A 16,063-nucleotide genomic window follows, 5' to 3' on the forward strand; every position below is an offset into this window, starting at 1 on the left:
AAAACTTTCTCAACTACAAGGGTGATAGACATAAACCTTCTAATAATAACTGAGCACACTATCCAACTAGGGCACATTGTTCTAACTATGAAATCAATAAAGCATTAATACATTTCATTATCAAAAATTACTTGACAGGCTTTGGTTGTTCTTTTCTTAGGCTGTTCGTCTAGGGCTTTCATTTCTTGTTCTTTCTTTTCCACCAAGTTCACATAAATTAAACTCCCAAAAGTCTTTCTGTACCAAGGCACGAGTTGCCTCACAATAGGTAGCTTTGTGTCAGTGGACTTCAAACATCACGGAGTCCCTCCTCTTGCTAACCTTTCCATAAAACTTAAACTACTAAAAGGAACTTGTACACCTTCTTTGTTAACTATTCTTATGCCATTCTTATGAGCCCTCGTATAAGGTAAATCAGGGTCAGGAACTCAATTTCTCTTTGGGAGGGGGATACCATATTCTCCCCCCTATGCAGTAACCACTATAAGCAGGGGGAAAAGAAGATGATAAACTTTTTTAGAGTCTTGCACAAAAGCTTCCTAACGAGCCTCTGAGATTTCCGTGGTTTTCGGTTGCAATAGCTCAGCCTGCTCAACATCTAACATAAATTCCTTAAGGGGGGTTTCTGGCTTCCAGTTTCTAGTTTTATTATACAATACACTTTGCACACAGTCAGGACATGGATCTTTCAAAGCCATAGGAAGGGGAGTAACCTCAACTTCTGGGGAACATTCCTCAGTTGACATCAGTTTCCTAAAAGGGGAAGTGATCAAAATTATCAAGAACCAGAGAGCAGCTACAATTATCAATAATGATATCAGGCCAATAATTCCAAAGGGTTCACGGAAGGGACTTCCTTGGTGGAGCCTTCTTTGACTGCTCCTCCTCCATGTGCTGACTTTGTCAAGGCCCATGGTTGGAAGTGGGGCAAAGCACATTTGTACATTCATTGCCATCATTTTCAAAGCATTTTCTTTCTACGTGAGCCCTTGGTTTCAGCTCATTTTCTCCTCCCTCCCTCCCTCACCCTCCCTCTCTCATGAACCCTTGATGATTTATAAATTGTTATTTTTTCATGTCTTACACTGACCGATGTCTCCCTTCACCTACCTTTCTGTTGTCCATCCCCCAGGGAGGTTGGTTAAATGTAGATCATTGTGATCGGTTCCCCCTTTCTCCTCCCACCTTCCCCTTCCCCTCCTGTCCTGGATTCCCTGTTTCCAGGTCTAGCCAGATTTATAAGGCAGGGCTGGGTCATGATAGTTGGGGGGAGGAAGCATTAAAGAACTAGAGGAAAGTTGTATGTTTCATCAGTGCTATACTGCACCCTGACTGGCTCGTCTCTTCCTTGTGACTCTTCGGTAAGGGGACATCCTGTTGTCTACAGATGGGCCCTGGGTCTCCACTCTGCACACCCCCTCATTCACAATGATAATGATTTTTTGTTCTTTGATACCTGATACCTGACACTCATCCCATCGACACTTCATGATCACACAGACTGGTGTGCTTCTTCCATGTGGACTTTGTTGCTTCTGAACTAGATGGCCTCTTGTTTATCTTCAAGCCCTTAAGACCCCAGGCGTTATATCTTTTGATAGCCAGGCACCATCAGCTTTCTTCAGCAATTTGCTTATGTACCTATTTTCTCTTAAGCGATTGTGTTGGAAAGCCAAGCACCACAGAATGCCAGGTTATGAGAACAATGTTCTTGCGTTGAGGGAGTACTTAAGTAGAGGCCCAATGTCTGTCTGTTACCTTAATACTTAATTATCGATCTATTTCCCTATTATTATATAAAAATATTTTTACATATGTACATGCCTATATTTAGATCTCTATAAATGCCCTTTGCCTCCTAGTTCTTTCCTATATTTCCTTTTACTTTCCTCTGGCCCCCTATCATGCTCAGCCTTCATTTGGTTTTCAGTAATTCCTCTCGGTACATTGCCCTTGATCAAGCCCCACCAGGCATCCTACCCCTTCCTCACCATCAATTTTAGATCACTTGATGTTCCCTTGTCCCTGGGTTTGTTAACACCCATTTCCTTTTCCCCACCTCCCCCTCTCCTGTGTCCCTCCCATCAGTCCCGTTGTTTTCTCCTCTGGATTGTTTTCCTCAAGTACCTTATCTAGATAGACCTGCAGAGACAATAAGCACAAACACAAGTCAGAGCCAAACAACAAGAGAAAACAACAAAAACCCAAAGACAAGAAAAGCCTCTAACTAGCTTCAGCTCTGTTTGTCGAGTCCAGTCGGATGGGGCGCCACACCCTTGCCCCAAGTCTGTTTTTGGCATTCCCCAGGCACTTCATTGCTATGCTCCCTTGCTGCTCTGTTGCCCCCGTGTGGTGGGGTCAGATCAGGCACAATTTCTGCACTGTGCCTCCATTGTTGTCCCTCATAGCACTGTGGGTCAGTGAGGGACGTCCCGTCTCGTGGTGGGACCAGCTATATGGTCCTCTCTGTGCACTGGCTGCTCTGAGCAGGAATACCATCCTTAGGGCTTGGTGGACCAGGATGTGCTCCACTCTCTCTTCCTCCCCCTTCTTTTGCTCCGTGTGCTCTGATCAGACATGTTCCTCTTCCTGAGCTGCAGCTTCAGTGCTGTCCTCTAAAGTGAATTCTTCTGGGGGGAGAGGGTGGGGTGCCCATGTAGTTGGGGTTGGGGCCGACCCCACAGACCTCTCTGTTGACAAAAACCCAGCCTTGAAGCGGAGGAACGTGAACCTACTGTTTGAGCGTGACTTCAATAGCGTTAGACAAAAATACCCAAAATGTTAGATAAACTCAGACCACCTCGACAGTGGAGGGGTGGGGGGCAAAATTGCAGAGCTCCACTCTGGACATTTCTAGACTGACCTCTCCCCACACTAGGTGCGAACACAGGGATATGCCCAGCAAGACCTCGTCCCAGCATCCCCTTACAGAGGGGTCACAGGAAGAGAAGAGCCAGTCAGGGTGCAATATAGCACTGAAGAAACATACAACTTTCCTCTAGTTCTTTTTTTATTTTTCAACCTTTGAAACTTCTTTTTTCATATATATTGTTTTATTAGGGGCTCATACAACTCTTTTTTTCTTAAAGGTAGAGGAGACCATTTAATTTTAATGCCATTTGATAACATCCCATACATCAATTGTTTCAAGCATATTTGTACATATGTTGCCATAATTATTTTCTGAAATTTTACTTTCTATTGGAGCCCTTGGTATCAGCTCCTCTTTTCCCCCTTCCTTCCCCCCTCCTACCCTTGTAACCCCTTGATAACTTACAGATTATTATTGCTTTTATGTCTTACACTGACTGCTGTCTCCCTTCACCCATGTTTCTGTTGTTCGGGCTCATACAACTCTTATCACAATCCATACATACATCAATTGTGTAAAGCACATTTATACATTCATTGCCCTCATCATTCTCAAAACATTTGCTCTCCACCTAAGCCCTTGGCATCAGCTCCTCATTTTTCCCCTCCCTCCCTGCTCCCCACTCCCTTGTGAACCCTTGATAATTTATAAATTATTATTTTTATCATATCTTGCCCTGTCTGACGTCTCCCTTCACCCACTTTTCTGTTGTCCGTCCCTCAGGGAGGAGGTTATATGTAGATCCTTGTAATCAGTTCCCCTTTTCCAACCCACCCTCCCTCTACCCTCCCAGTATTGCCACCCACACCACTAGTCCTGAAGGGATCATCTGCCCTGGATTCCCTGTGTTTCCTGTTCCTATCTGTACCAGTGTACATCCTCTGGTCTAGCCAGATTTGTAAGGTAGAATTGGGATCATGATAGTGGGGGGCAGGGGAAGCATTAAAGAACTAGAGGAAAGTTGTATGTTTCATCAGTGCTACACTGCACTCTGATTGACTCATCTCCTCCCCAAGACCCTTCTGTAAGAGGATGTCCAGTGACCTACAAATGGTCTTTGGGTCTCCACTCTGCACTCCCCCCTCATTCACAATGTATTGATTTTTTTGTTCTGATGATGCCTGGTCCCTGATCCCTTCAACATCTGGTGATCACGCAGGCTGGTGTGCTTCTTCCATGTGGGCTTTGTTGCTTCGGAGCTAGATGGCCGCTTGTTTACCTTCAAGCCTTTAAGACCCCAGATGCTATATCTTTTGATAGCCAGGCACCATCAGCTTTCTTCTCCACATTTTCTAATTCACCCGCCTCGTCTTCAGCAATTGTATCAGGAAGGTGAGCATCATGGAATGCCAATTTAATAGATGAACGTATTCTTGCATTGAGGGAGTACTTGAGTGGAGGCCCAATGTCCTTCTGCTACCTTAATACTAAACCTATACATATATGCACATAGATCTATTTCCATATCCTCATATATAAATATGTTTACATATGTACATGCCTTTATTTAGACCTTTATAAATACCCTTTGCCTCCTAGTGCTTTCCCATATTTCCTTTGACTTTCCTCTTGTCCCACTAACATATTCAGTCTTCATTTGGGTTTCAGTAATTCTTCTTGGTTACATTACCCTGGCTCACGCCCTACCAGGCCTCCCACACCCTCCTCACCACCGATTTGGACCATTTGTTGTTCCCTTGACCCTGGGTTTGTTAACACCATTTTCTTTCCCCCCACCACCCCCTCTCCCATGTCCCCCTGGAACTGTCGGTCCCGTTGTTTTCTCCTCCAGATTGTTCATCCAGCCTATCTTATTTAGACAGACCCACAGAGATAATATGCACAAAAACAAGACAGAGCAAAACCAAGCAACAATATACAACAAAACCAGCAAAACAAGTCAAAAAAACCCAAAACATGAGAGAGAAAAGCTAGTAGGTAGTTCAAGGACTGTTTGTTGTCCTTTAGGAGTGTTTTCCAGTCCAGTCTGTTGGGGCACCAACCCTGGCCCCAAAGTCCATCTTCAGCATTCCCTGGGGACCTCGCTGCTCCGTTCTCTTGCTCTTCTGTTGCACCCCCTTAGTGTTTTGCCTCGGTGTGGCAGGATGAGATCCGGCTCAATTCCCACGTGTCTCTGGTGTTGTCCCCTGTAGGGTTATGGGTCAGTGAGGAACATCATGTCTCATAATGGGGCCGGCCATGTGGTCCTCTCTGTGTACTGGCTGCTCTAATCAGGAACATAGTCTTCAAGGCTTGGTGGACCAGGATGTGCTCCACTCTCTCCTCCTCCCCCTTCATCTGCTCCCATGTGCTCCGATCAGATCAGATATGCCCCTCTCCTGGAGCTGCATATTCAGTGCCGTCCTTTGAAATTAATTCATCTGGGGGGAGGGTCAGCTGTCCACGTAGTAGTTGGGACTGGGGCCGGCCCCTCAGAACTCTCCAATGATTCCCTACTTCACACCGGCATGTTGCATTCACATCTTGGAGCACTGGGTTGAAGTCTGGTCCCTCTTTCTCTGTGGAGATATAAACAATACCCTCACCTTGGGTGGGTTAGTGCCCTGTGTCCCCACCATCAATTTCTTTGTTATTATTATTTTTTCCCTTTCCTCACCTACTTTTTCGTTTTCTACCATATGTATCCCTGTATTTGGTCTGGTCCCTGCCATACTACCTGGTCCTCACCCCAGGAATATTTGTATACAGTAGCTTATTCCCTATGCCCCTTTTGCATTTTTCTTTTTAAAGCTTACCTCAGCAGACTCATGTTGTATTTGTCCTTTTGTGCTTGGTTTACTTCACTTCGCATGATTTCCTCCAGTTCTTCTCATGCAGCGATGTGCTTCATACGTTCATCACTGCTTTTTAGCAATGCGTAGCACTCCATTGTATGTATGTACCACCGCTTTTTAATCCACTTGTCAGGTGATGGAAATTTTGGTTGTTTCCAACTCCTTGCAATTTTGAACGGTGCTGCAATAAACATTGGAGCACAGATGTTTTGCCTTAGTTTGTTTCTTGCTTCTTCTGGGTATATGCCCAGTAGGGGAATTGCTGGGTTGTATGGCATCTCAATTTCCATCTGTTTTAGATATCGCCAGATCGATTTCCATAGTGGCTGTACATACTTACAGGTCCACTAGCAATGGATGAGAGTTTTTATCTCCCCACAGTCCCTCCAACACTTCTTGCTTTCTGATTTTTTTGAATTAGGCTATCTTGGAGGGTGTTCAGTGGTACCTCATTGTTGTTTTAACTTGTAAACATTTTCTCATATGTTTGTTGGCCATTCAGATTTCTGCCCCTGTGAAACTTCTGTTCAGGTCCTTTGACCAGCTCCTCAGTTGGCAATTAATTTTTTTCTTTTTGGAAGCTAGCAGAGTATTATAGATTTTAGTAATAATGCCTAAGTCTGATGTGTCATTGCTAAAGATTTTTTTCCCAGTCCGTGGACTCTCTTATTACTCTCTTGGTGAATTCTTTTGATGTACACAGGTGTTTTATCTTCAGTATATCCTATTTGTCAATTTGTGTCTCCTCTGTGTTTGTGTCCTTCCCTATTTCTGATAGCCTATGTATTCCATGTGCCAAAGTTCTTAAGTTGGTCCCAATTCCCTCATTGATGGCCCTAATAGTTTGGGGTTTAACTTCAGGGTCTGTGATCCACCTTGAGTTTAATTCTTGTGCATGGAGTGAGATAAGGGTCTTGCTTCATTTTTCTGCAGGTAAATATCCATTTTTCAAGCACCACTGGTTAAGAGGGCATCTGCTCCCCATTTGATATTTTTGGCCCTTCTCAAAGTTCAGTTGTCTGTATGCTGATGATTTTATTTCTGGGTTTTCAGTTCTTTTCCATTGGTCTGAGTATCTGTCATTGTACCAATACCATGCAGTTTTGACCACTGTGGCTGCATTGTATGTGCCAAAGTCAAGTAAAGCAAGCCCTCCCACTGTGTCCTTCTTCTTGAGGAGTCCTCTGCTACTTCTGGGCTTCTTCCCCCTCCATATGAAGTTGGTAATCAGTTTTTCCACTTCCTTCAAGAAAGATGAGGGTAATTGTATCAGGATTGCATTAAACTTATATGGTGCCTTGGGCAGAACTGACATCTTTACCATATTGAGTCTTCCAATCCACGAGCATGGGATATTCTCCCATTTGTTGAGGTCACTCTTGGTTTGTTGTAATAGTGTTCTGTAGTTTTCCCCATAGAGATCTTTTGTTCTTTCAGTCAGGTGTATCCCTAGATATTTCCATTTGTGTTTGGCTAGTGTGAAGAGTGCCACCTTCTTGATCTCCTGTTCTGTGGTTTTATCTGATGTGTATAGCAGTCCGATGGACTTGGTGATATTGTATCCTGCCACTCTGCCAAACTCCTCTATTGCTTCCAGTACTCCCCTTGTGGAGCTTTCAGGGTTTTCCATATACAAAATCATATCATCTGCAAATAATGATAGTTTCACCTCTTCCTTCCTCAGACAAATACATTTGATGTCTTTGTCTTATGCTGCTAGCTAAAACCTCCAGTATGATGTTAAATAAGAGTAGGGACAAGGGTCATCCTTGTCTGGTCCCCTTTTTCAGTTCAATTGTGTTAGTCTCTTCTCCAATGACTACCACGTTGGCTGTTGGTTTTTCATGTACAGCTTGTATTGTCTTGAGGAATTTTACTTCCATTCCTATCTTCTTGAGTGTCTTAAACAGGAATTGGTGTTGGATGTTGTCGAATGCTTTTTCTGTATCTATCGATATTATCATGTGGTTCTTAAAGTTTTTCATATCAATGTGGTGATGATATTAATGAATCTTCCTCCGATAACTGTCCCATAAGTTTTGGTACGTCGTGTGCTCATTCTCGTTGGATTCTAGAAATTTCCTGATTCCATCTCTGATCTGTGCCAGTGCACACTCCTTTTGCAGTAGAGAGTTATTCATCCTCCAATTCTTTGCTCTTGTTTTCTTCGGCTTTTGTTAATTTTCAGCCTCATGGCACAGTGGTCAGAGAGAGAGGTCTGTATGATATCAATGTACTTAAATTTATGTAGATTCACCTTATGCCCCAGCATAGGGTCTATCTTCGAATATGTGCCATGTGGGCTTAAAAGAATGTGACTTTTTTTGTATTTGGATGAAAAGCCCTGTAAATATCTATCAGATCAAATTGTCTAAGTGTAGTGTATAGATCTCTAGCCTCCTTGTTGAGTTTCGTTCCCTGGGATCTATCTTTCTCAGAGAGTGGTGTATTAAAGGCACCTACTATAATGGTTGAGGCTGTGATTTCCTTTTTTAATCTTTTGGAGCGTTTGGTTGACGTATTCAGGGGGGTCTCTCATTCAGAGAATATATGTTTACAGTTCTTAGTGGTTCTTTGCCTACCAGTCCCTTGCGCATTATATAGTGTCCCTCCTTATCTCTTTTTATGGTTTGCACTTTGAGGTCAATTTTATCCGAGATTAGGATTGCAACCCCTGCTTTTTTTTTTGAATTACTGTTTGCTTGGTATGATTTTCTCCAGCTTTTGATTCTCAACCTATTTTTGTCTGTAGCCTTGAGATGTGTCTCCTGTAGGCAGCAGATTGATGGGTTGTGCTTTCTAAGCCAGTCTGCTAGCCTCAGTCTTTTAATGCCTGAATTTAGGCCATTGATATTCAAGGTCATTTTCTCCATCTGCAGACTCTGTGATGTCATCTTATACCTTTTGTGTTGAGAGTTTTCCTACGTTCCGTTCTCATTAGTGTGTTGTGCGTGTGTGTGTGTATCATTCTTGACTTCTTTCCATCCTTAAGCCAATGCTACGTTGGAGACTGTTTTCTCTTTGTTGCCCTCTAGGTGAGGTTGTTCTATATGGCGGTCTCTTATTTATGCTTGGTGAGTGTTGTTCTTTTGCCCATACTGGGTCGGCAAGGATCTTTTGTAAGGCTGGGTTTCTTCTAATATATTCTTTGAGTTTTTCCTTGTCTGGGAAGACTCTTCTCCATCTATCTTGAGCAATACTTTGGGTTTGCGTTGTTTTCCTTCAATTTTTGGAATATATTACTCTACTGTCTCCTCTTCTTCATAGTTTCTGCTAATAGGTCTGAGCATAATCTTATTTTGGAACCTTTATATGTGATTGCTTGTTTTTCCCTAGCTGCTCTCATGATTTTCCTTTTTTCCCCTCAAAGTTGGATAGTTTAACTATTAAACTTTGGTGACTTCTTATTGGGCTTTGGTCTAGCTGGTGTTCTTTCAGCCTCCTGAATGGTTGCCTGGTTTTCATTCAGTAGGCTGGGGAAGTTTTCCTCAAAGAATTCTCTCAGTATTGTTGCAGATGACTTCTTTGTTGTGTCTTCCTCTGGTAAGCCAATAATTCTAATGTTGTTCCGCTTCATAGCATCAGACATAACTCTTAAGTTTTCTTCAGCTTCTCTGATGATCTTACTAGATTTTTGTTCGCGTTTGTTAAAGTCTGCTTGGCTGTCTTCCAAGTCACTGATGCAGTTCTTTGTTTCCTCCAGTCGATTCTCAAGGTCTGTGTGTGTGCTACTGGTTTTTGTTATCTCCTCCCTAAGCTCCTGTATTTCCCTTTGGTGTATGGACTTTATCTCCTCTGTCGTTTCATCCTTTTTCTGTATTGTTTCCTTCAAATCCTGTATGACTTCAAGCAGCATTCTGAAAATTTCTTTCTGTGGCAGCTCAATGTCTGCTTCTTCTATGCATGTCGTTATGTTCAGGACATCTGTCATTGCCTTTTGTTTCTCCTGTTTTTTGGTTGAGGTCGTTGGGGCTGATGGCTGCTTGTGTTGCGTTGTTTTAGAGGAGCCAGGTGCCATTTTCCAGGGAGTCGAAGAGCACTGGCTCGCTCTGGGAGACTTGTAGGAATGCTTCTTCTAACTGCCGACAGCTAATTTCACTATGGAATTAACCTACTTCTTTATCCTCCTGTGGCTTTCCTCTCAGGTGAGTGCCCCAGAAGGCTAGTGGGTTGCCTGCTTTGGTGTTGCGGAGGTTGGGCAGAGGTTCCTGCAGCAGCTTGGAACATTGACGAATGTTGACCGAGCTGCCTTAGGTCATGTGTGGCACTATGGAAGGCAGAAGTAAGTTCCCTCAGTCATGTGGGACAACAGAGGAAAAATAAGAGCTACCCCAGGCACACAATCAGCAATTCCCTAGTAAGAAGTTGGGTGGAATATCCCTTGGTGGAAGGCTCATCGTGCCTGGGCTTAAACAGAGCTTGAGTTCCACTCATTGATTCATTCGCCAATATCTTGTGTGACAGATGGCGGCTCCCTGTGGGATGCGTCTTCCGCTGGCGGAGTGACTAGGAAACAAGTGAGGAGAAAGCACTGCCCCACGGTGAGGCTGAATGGTGGCCAGCCCTGGAGCGGGACGGAGCCCATGAAGCCTGGGCCCCACCAGGGCAGCAAAAGGACATGAAACAGGAGTCAGAGAAGCAGCAGCAGCTGTGCAACAAATGCCATGCTTTTTCCCCATAGGAATGCTGCCTTGGAAGAAGGTGAGAAGAAAGAAGGGGAGGCAGCCGGCCCCCTCCACCAGGCCCACAGTCCACCATTCCTCACTGAGCCCACCTGCTCAAATCTTAACCAAATCAAACTCAGGGGACACTGACCCCGCTTCTCCTGGGGAGACTTTGTCAGGAAGGGATGCATAGGTAATTGTGAAATAATTCGACACCTGAAGTCTAAGTATGAACAGCCAAGAAATGTGAAAGGTCTTAACTCTCCTTACTAAAGGGACAGGGGATTTCGGAGTGGGCAGCAAGGCAAAACCCAACTCGGCGGTAGCCCAGGGACACCTCCCGTAAGACGAGGGGTGAGGTTGAGATTCAAGCCCCAGCCAAGCTGCGGTGGGTCGCGGTCTCAGCCACAGGGAAAGGGCACTGCGACATTAGCAGTGCAGGTCCCAGCACGGGGAGCTAGTCAGAAAGGACTGTGTGCCAAGAAACAGTGACTGCTCGCGCTGGGGCCGCTGTGAGTCAACCGTGACTGTGACTGGTGACCGTGGCTGGATGTGAATAAAGATAAGACTATAGAAGACCTAAAAAAAAAAAAAAGGTAGGTCTTACTGGTAAACATGCATATTGAACTCCGTAGTGTGACATTGGTGGTGGTGTCAGGTGTCGCCGTGTCGGTCCCAACCCATAGTGCCCCAAAGAGCGGCGAGACAGTTGCCTGCCCTGAGCCGTCCTCACCGTGGTTCCTCCGCCTGCGCCCCTGGTTGCAGCCGCTGTGTCCACCCAGCTCACAGAGGGCCGCCTCGCTCCCGCTGCCCCTCCACCTTACCACACGTGATGGCCTTCTCCAGGGTCTACTCTCTCCTCACGACGGTCCACAGTACGTGAAACGGAGCCTTGCTCCCCTGCCTCTGCGGAGCACTCTGGCCGGACTTCTCCCGAGACAGAGTGGTTGGCCCTTTTAGCAATCCCATGGGAATGCCTTCAGCATTCCAGCACCCAGTTCAACTGCATCCATTCATCGACGGCCTTCCTTAGTCATTATTCATTTTGGGTGCTGAGAAAGGTAACAGTCAAGATGGGGTAAGTCTGCACAACTTGACCCAGACCTGAAAAGCTGTGGGGGGACACCAAGGTCAGACATGCAGCCAGTCAGAGGTCATTAGCGAGAGGAGAAAGAAGAGATCAGAGTGGATGTCAGAGGAGGCTCTGAAACAGGCTCTTGGTCACAGAGCAGCTAAAGCAATTGGAAGAAAGGATGACATCAAACAGCTGGGCAGAAACTTCCGCCAGCCACCTGGGGATCCTGTCCCCCAGGGCTGTGTGCACACGGCAGAGTCACCTGTGATAGAAACCTGTAAGGCGCCGGTTACCACCCAGTAAGACAGCTGGCCTGGGATCTGGGAGGCACCTTGATGGGAGTCCCAGCGTGCTCCGAGGCTGGCTAAGCAAGCAAGCCCTGCTTGCACTTCCAGGCGGTGTGTTCTCTGGCTCTGGAGCCTACGGGCACCTTGTCTCTGTGTGGCCTCTGCTTCTTGGGACTTGGGTCTGGGCCTATCAGAACTGCTATCTGACTCCTTGGCGCCCTTATCAGTGTTTCCCAAAGTGGTTCCCGGGGGTCTGGGGTTGGGCGTGGGGGTGACCTGGAATGATCCAGGGTAACTACAAAAGCAGATACACTTCATCCTGGATGATGGTCTATGGTACCAACGGTTTTCATTGCCAGGGGCTGCCGAGAAAAGAATCCCCCCCCCCGCCCCCGAAAAAGGATGTGGTTTGGGAACGTATGCCTCTGGGTGAATCCAACCAAACCAAGCGCACTGCCATCAGACCCTTCCGACCACGGCGACTCTGTAAGACAGGGTAGAACTTCGCCTTCCAGTTTTCAAGAATCTCAGTTTTTCTGAGTGGACAGCCTCCTCCTCTTCTCCCCGAGAAGCTGGTGGGTTCGAATCCATGGTCTTGCAGGCAGATAGCAGCACCACCAGGGGTCTCCTCTCAGATGGAGACTGAAACCAGGATGTTCTCCGCAGGGCAGTGCCTCGGGCATCTTCAGCTGCTGCTTGGTTGGCCTGGTGTGCCCTGCTCCCTCCCAGGGCCCTGTGAATAGACAGAGTGCTGGGGAGCAGGGCCCCTCTCCAGGTGTCTCTCCTTCTGTTCTCTGCCGCGCAAGACCTTCTTTAACATGCTGAAAAGCAAGGAGGTGACTTTGAGGTACTAAGGTGAACCTGACCCAAGGCAGGTCTTTTCCAATTCCCTCGTAGGCACGTGGAAGTTGAATATTGAATAAGGAGGGCTGAAGAACGGGTGCCTTTGAATGCCAGTGCCAGTGAAGACTACTGAAAGTCCCACGGACTGCCCAGAGAGCCAAGTCTGTCTCAGACGCACAGCCAGAGCGCTCTGAGAGGCCAGTCCCTGGAGAAGGACATCAGGCTGGCTAAAGCGGAGGGGTGGTGAGCGAGACAAGGCCCTCGAGAAGATGGACAGATGCGGCTTCTGCAGCCACTGAATGGTGAGGGTGGTGCGGCTGGGTGGTGTTCTGCTCGGTGGTTGTTCTGCTCGGTGGTCAACCTCAGGGTTGCCATGAGGCAGAACAGACTCGGGGGCACCGAACAGCCGTGAGAGCCACCACCAGGCAGGCCCGCCATCTGGGTTTCCTGGCTGTAATCTGTACAGAGCGTTCCCGAAAAAGCCAGCTCGACCAGCAGCTGAAGCCAACTCAAGAACAAGATTCAGGCAGGAGAGGAGATTTAGTGCAGACGAGATTTGGCCCAGAGTTTTATGATTTCTGATATGGGCAGTGAGTGCAAGGCGGCTGACGCCTGCCTCTCCGAGAGCTCCCCGGACAAGAGAGGAGGGGGGTTCATGCCTGTGGTCAGGGGAGAGGTTTGAGAAGGAACAGTCTGGGCATGAGGCGACCGGGTCTTGGTTGGCACATGTTGTGCTCCTCCCTTGTGCCGCCCTTTCTGCTCTCGTGGTGGGTGGCCATTGGCTCGGAAGGCTGACACCCCTCGGGACCGTTTATCAGGCTTTCCTGTTACTCTTTGACAAGTACTCTGTTCCCTATACCAAACTCACAAGCTATTCATTGGCTTGAGGCTGTTGGGTTTTTAAAAAATGTATAATTGTTAGGCAGATAGGCAGGGATGGGATGTCCATTGACACATGCCCAGGAGAGCCAAGCATAGAACAAAGGTCTAGGTTTTCCCCCGCCGGTGGGCGTGGATGGGCGTTACACCTGGATCGGTCCACCTGGGCCAGGTGATTGCAATTCAGTCAATGGGATCGACCTGGGGTTGTTCACCACGCCTCCCCCGGGGAATCCTTGAAAAGGCAGGAGCCAGGGGGAGAGAGGGGAAGAAACGAGAGGAACTGGGGAAAGAACTTGAGAAAGAACTTGAGATGGGTCTTTTTTTCGGAGGAAAACTTGTGGGAGAGATCTTTGTGTGACCGGGAGCAGTCTCTGCCAGGCCGCATGGTCAGAGGAATCCTATGGGTGCCACGTAAAACCTGAAGCTTCTTTTAACTCTCATTAAATTCACTTGAATCATGAGCCCGGCTTTGGCGTGAATTCTTTCTCGTGCGGAGCCAAGGACTGAGGTGTAACTCTAGCCCGGAGAGAGAGATCTTACATAATCACTTTATTGGGAGCTCTTACAGATATCGTAGCATTCCGTAGTTGAGCCACTTCAGGCAGTATTGCATGCTTGTTACCACCTTCCATTTCAATACGTTCTCTGTCTTCTTGAGCTCCCTGTATCGCCCCCTCCATGGTCTCCATTTTACCAGAGAACATACGCAAGTCTAACAAGGTTAATGAGGTAGAACTGGAACCATAATCGTAGGGGGAGGAAATGGTACATAAATTACTGGAGGACAGTGATGGCTCATCAGTGCTCTGCTGCACCCTGAGTTTATCATCCCTTCCTGTTGGCCCTTTTGCGAGGGACTGCCCAATTACCTTACAGGTGGGCTTTGGGGCTCCACTCCTCCACGCTCCTTTGCTTCGGTGTGGTTGCTTATTTGTACACTTCTGATACCTGTTTCTGTTGCCACCGCATGATCACACTTGGCTTCAGTTCTTCAGGCAAAGGAGACTAAAACAAATTTTCAGGTCGCTAAAAGAAACCACACTAGAAATCATAACCATCTGGATGACTCTTCACTTATTTCACTGTGAAGATGTTTATTACTCCACGTCAACCATTTCTGTAAGAGTTTCATGACTACTTAGCTCCCAAAGGGAAATAGCAAAGACAAGCGAAGTCATCCTGAATTGTAACAAAATTGCAAAGCCAACTGTAAAGGCAAGACTCTTGCAGGAGAGCCCAAGGCACCAGCAAGCTCCCACCTGTCCTGTCTTCAGACACAGACAGCCTCCTGCCTCCTCCCACCGCCTGGGCACTTACCGGTCACCCCTAGGGGTCTTTTTAAAAACATTTCTTTGTTTTTTCAAATCATTTTATTGGGGACTCGTACAATTCTTATCACAATCCATCCATCCATCCATCCATTGTGTCAAGCACGTATGTACATTTGTTGCCATCATCATTCTAAAAACTTTTGCCTTATTTTTGAGCCCTTAATATTGGCTCCTCCTCCCCCCCTTCATGAACCCTTCATATTTCATAAATTATTATTTTGTCATATGTAACACTGTCCGATGTCTCTCCCACCCCCTCTTCTCTGCTGTCATGCCACAGGGAGGAGGCTATATGTAGATTTTTGTAATCGGTTCCCCCTTTCTACCACACATTCCCTCCACCCTCCAGGCATCGCCACTCTCACCACTGGTCCTAAAGAAGTCATCTGTCCTGGATTCCCTGTTTCCAGTTGCTCTCTGTACCAATGTATATCCTCTGGTCTAGCCAGATTTGTAAGGTAGAATTGGGATCATGATAGTGGCGGGGAGGAAGCATTTAAGAACTAGAGGAAAGTTATATGTTTCATCATTGCTACCCTGAACCCTGACTGGCTCATTTCCTCCCCACAACCCTTCAGTAAGGGGTGTCCAGTTGCCTACTGATGGGCTTTGAGTCTCCACTCTGCACTCACCCACATTTACAATGATGATTTTTTGTTCTTTGATGCTTGATATCTGATCCCTTTGACACCTTGTGATCGCACAGGCTGGTGTGCTTCTTCCATGTGGGCTTTGTTGCTTCTGAGCTAGATGGCCTCTTGTTTACCTTCAAGCCTTTAAGACCCCAGACACTTTATCTTTTGATAGCCAGGTACCATCAGCTTTCTTTACCACATTTGCTTATGCACACATTTTTCTTCAGCAATCATGTCAGGAAGGTGTGCATCCTGGAATGCCAATTTAATAGAACAACGTGTTCTTGCATTGAGTAAGTGCTTGAGTGGAGGCCCAATGTCCATCTGCTGCCTTAGTACTAAACCTATAAATATATACACATAAATGTTTCCCCACACTCTTATATAAACATATTTACATATATATGTACATGCCAGTCTTAGACCTCTATAAATACCCTTTGTCACCTAGTTCTTTCCTCTATTTCCTTTTACTTTCCTCTTGTGCCACTATCATGCTCAGCATTCATTTGGGTTTCAGCAATTTCTCTCGGTTACATTGCCCTTGCTGAATCCCTACCAGGCCTCTCACACCCTCCTTGCCACTGATTTTGGATCACTTGTTGCTCCCCTGTCCCTGGGTTGGTCAGCACCACCTCCTTACCCCTGCCTCCCCCTCTCCTGTGTCCCCCGGAATCAT

This window comes from Tenrec ecaudatus, chromosome 3, assembly GCF_050624435.1.
Source record: "Tenrec ecaudatus isolate mTenEca1 chromosome 3, mTenEca1.hap1, whole genome shotgun sequence".
NCBI classification, from domain to species: Eukaryota; Metazoa; Chordata; class Mammalia; order Afrosoricida; family Tenrecidae; genus Tenrec; species Tenrec ecaudatus.